Genomic DNA, 4596 nt, shown 5'->3' with positions numbered 1-4596 from the left:
CTGCACTCCAGCCTGGTTGAGAGAACAACACTCCATCTCAAAAACAAAATTGAGATCTCAAGTTAACTACCCAACATCACAATTAAAAGAATTAGAAATCCAAGAGCAAAGAACACCCTCAAAGCTATGCTGAATGGGAGTGGGGAGAGAGGGCATCTTTATCTTGTGCCAATTTTTAAGGGGAATGCCTTCATCTTCTTTCCATTCAGTATGATGCTGGCTGTGGTTTTGTCACATGTGGCTCATATTATTTTGAGGTATGTTCCTTCAATACCTGGTTTATTGAGAGTTTTTAACACACATGAAAGTTGAATTTTATCAAAAGCTGTTTTTGCATCCATTGAGATAATCATGTGGGTAATTTTTTTCTTTAGTTCTGTTTATGTGACGATGACATTGATCAATTTGCATATGTTAAACCAAACTTGCATCTCAGGGAGGGTGGTTGTGACCAGGAATTGATCAGTTTCTTCTAGATTTCTCAATTTTTTCAGGTTCAGTGGTTCACATCTGCAATCCCAGAACTTTGGGAGGTCAAGGTGGGTTGATCACCTGAGATTGGGAGTTCAAGACCAGCTGGATCAACATGGAGAAACCCCATGTCTATTAAAAATACACAATTAACCAGACATGGTGGCACATGCATGTCATCCCAGCTACTCAGGAAGCTGAGGCAGGAGAATAGCTTGAACTCAGGAGGCAGAGGTTGCACTAAGCCAAGATCTCAACATTGCCCTCCAGCCTGAGCAACAAGCACAAAACTTCATATCAAAATTAAAGAAAAAATAGTGCCTACAGTTGTACATAATATTCTCTGAGGGTGGTTTGTATTTCTGTGGGGTCAGTGGTAATATTGCCCTTATTGTTTTTGATGGTGGTTATTTGAATCTCTTCCCTTTCTCCTTCATTGGTCTAGCTTCAAGTTTATTATTTTTTAACCAGTATGATTTTAATAGACCAGTTACTGGGTAGTAAATTGAAACATACAGAGTGCCATCTCCAAGAGCAGTCATGATTTCATTTGGGTTCTTGAAAAATGTTAAGAAGTAGGTTGAGTTTTATTATTTTTTTCAGAAAACCAGCTTTTGAAAAATTTATGTGGAATCAAAAACAGCCAAGGCAATCCTAAGCAAGAAGAGCAAAGCTGGAAGCGACATGCTACCAGACTTCAAACTGCATTACAGGGCTACAGGAAACAACAGCATAGTACTGGTACAAAAACAAACACATAGACTAATGGAACAGAATAGAGAATCCAGAAACAAAACCAAGCTTCTACAACTATCTGATCTTTGGCAAACTTAACAAAAACAAGCAAGGGGGAAAAGATTCTCCCTATTCAATAAACGATGCCAGGATAACTGGATAGCCATATGCAAAAGACTGAAACTAGACCCCTTCTTTACATTACATACAAAAATTTGCTCATGATAGATTAAACACTGATATGTAAAACCAAAAACTATAAAAGCTCTGCAAGACACGAGACAATGCCATTCAAAACATAAGCACAGGCAAAGATTTCATCATGAACATGTCAAAAGAAAAGGTAACAAAAGCAAAATTGAAAATGGGTCAAATTAAAATGAGAAACTTTCACACAGTAAAATAAACTATCACCAGAGAAAACTGACAGCCTACAGAATGTGAGAAAATGTTTGTAAACTATGCATTCCACAAAAATCTAATATCAAACATCGGTAGGGAAATTAAATTTACAAGAGGAAAACAACCCATAAAAAGGTGGGCAAAGAACATAAACAGACACTTTTAAAACAAGACATATATGCAACAAGCAATCATATTAAAAAAGCTCAACGTTACTGATTATTAGAGAAATGCAAATGAAAATTATAATAAGATACCATCTCACACCAGTCATAATGGCAATTATTAAAGCAAAAAAAAAAAACATACTGGCAAGGTTAGAGAGAAAAACAACACTTACACACTGTATTCGGGAATGAAAATTAGTTCTGCCATTGTGAAAAAGTGTCATGATTCCTCAAAGACCTAAAGAGTGAAATACCATTTGATTCAGCAAACCTAGTAATGGGTTACTAGGTATGTACCCAAGGGAATATAAATCCTTCTGTTATAGAGACATGTGCACGCATATGTCCATGGCAGCACTGTTCACAATAGCAAAAATATGGAATCAAGCTAAATGCCCATCAATGGTAGACTGGATAAAGAAAATGTGGTACATATACAACAAAAAACACTAGGCAGCCACAAAAGAATGCGATCGTGTTCTCTTCAGGGACATAGATGAAGCTGGAGACTATTATTCTTAGCAAACTAATGCAGGAACACAAAATCCAAATAGCAGATATTTTCACTTTCAAGTGGGAGCTAAATGATGAGAACACAGGAACATACAACAGGCGGAAAAACAACACACACTAGAGCCTTTCAGAGAGTGGAGAATGAGAGAAGGAGGAAGATCAGGAAAAACAACTAAATGGGACTAGGCTTAATACCGGAGTAATGAAATGATCTGTACAATAAACCTCATGACAGACATTACCTAAATAACAAACCTGTGCTTGAACCTTTGAACTTAAATAAAAGTTAAAAAAAAAGGCAACTTCTCAAGTTGAATAACATAACCTCCTAGGTTTAAACACATGAACACAAACTCACACCAAGGAACATTGTCTTGAAAATCTGCAATATATGACAAAGGAAAACAGCTCTCCTAAGTTTTCAGAAAAGTTTTTTAAAAAACAGTATTTACAAAGAATCAAAAATCAGAATGATTTCAGGCTTCTCAACAGCACTACCAGAAGCTGGGAAATAATGGAGTAGTATCTTTAAAACTTGAATGGGAAATTATTTTCAATCAAAAATTCTATGCCCCACCAGTCATGTAAGTGTAAGAAGAAATAAAGTCATATTTCAGAACAATTTGCTTCAGTGTATCCTTGCTTGAATAAGTTACTGGAGGATACAGTCCACAAACAAGAGATTCAGGGCACGGGGCAGTGCAAAACAACAGAGTGGGTTTGTATTTGTATTGAAAAGACAGCAGCATTCGAGAGTTAGGGAATACTGGAGGAGTTTTCTCCAGCATCCCTGGAGCCCACACCTCTCATTTCCACATTCCTATGTCCCATTGCTGCCCATGAATTCTGATCACCTATTCCTTTGATAGAGGTATTTCTCTCACCGATTAGCTGTAGTCAAGTGGCTCTTTCTTGGGCTACAGGAGGAAATCTATTGCTTTTCATTAAACATCAATTGGATTAACCTAGGCTTAAGGTCAGCATTATGCCATCAGCGGTACGTTCTTGGGAAGACATCTACTCACAAACTGGTTAAAGAACGTGGCCCTCCTACCTCTGACTTGTGTGATTCTAAGCAAGCTATTTAGCACCCTCTCATCTGTGAAACAAACAAAGTTCTTATCTTGGGCTCCACAAACAGAAAGTGTTGAACAAGAACAGTTTCTTCTCCTCCAAGGCCAGACCATATGGAGGACCCTAAGACAGCCACAGTCTTGGTCAGTAGGACAAACACAAGGTTCAAATTGCACCATTAAAACTGTGGCCAAACGTTTGCTCTGCCTCTGAGTCACTCACTGTCATAAGGCTCTACCGGTTCCCATTCCAGATAGAAAGTGGGCTTTTGTTGGTTTTTGTTGTGTTTTTCAAGAGATGGAGTCACCCAGGCTGGAGTACAGTGGCATGACCATAGCTCACTGCAGCCCCAAACTCCTGAGCTCAAGTGACCTTTCTGCCATGGCCTCCTGACAGAAGCTGGGCCAACAGGGCAGCAGGTATGCATCCCCACACCCAGTAATTTTTTTTTTGAGAGATGGGGTACCGCTATGTTGCCCAGACTGCTCTCAAATTCCTGGCCTGAAGCAATTTTCCCATATTAGCCTCCTAAATTTCTAGGATTACAGGTGTGAGCCACTGTGCCCAACAGGTGTTCTTAAGTGCAATTTCCACACTGCTATTCTGAAGAAGGGCAAGAAGCAAAGAGACCCTCCTTGAAACATAGAAAATAAAAGCATTCACTATTAAGTGGAGGCAGAGTTGATGATCAGCCAAAACTACTTCAACTGTAATCCAGAAGTCCCGTTGATACAGGAGTTCTAAAGAAATTATTTCATCAGAGATTGAAAGTAAGGAAGTCTCTGGTAATGTTTCCCTTTGAATAAAAAGCAGCCCCAAAACCATTTCTAACAAAGAGCGGACTGTAAAATCGAGCTGCAGATATAGACAAGCAAGCTGGAAGCTTGCACAGGCGAATGCCAGCAGCTGTAACAATAGGAGGCTACTTGGGTGCCAGGCATGCTCAACCTGACGGCTTTATCTTCCTTTTTCTTTATCAACCACAAGTGCAGTAAGGGACAGACAACATGCACTGGCCAAGTAGAAAACCTATATGCATAAGAAGATTCGGGTGGATAGCCAGCTTCTTCACGAGCTATGTAAAGCTCTCACCTGGTCCAACCCGTATTTGGACCCTATGTAAATCAAACACCACCTCTTCAACAAGTCTATAAAACCTTGTGCAGTTCACCAGAAAACACACTCAGAAGCCCCTCTCTCTCTCTGCAGAAGAGAGAGAGATGTTCTCTTTTCT

Source organism: Callithrix jacchus, chromosome 1 (genome assembly GCF_049354715.1).
Source record: "Callithrix jacchus isolate 240 chromosome 1, calJac240_pri, whole genome shotgun sequence".
In the NCBI taxonomy this organism is placed as follows: domain Eukaryota; kingdom Metazoa; phylum Chordata; class Mammalia; order Primates; family Cebidae; genus Callithrix; species Callithrix jacchus.
Note: the sequence above shows the minus strand (reverse complement) of the source record.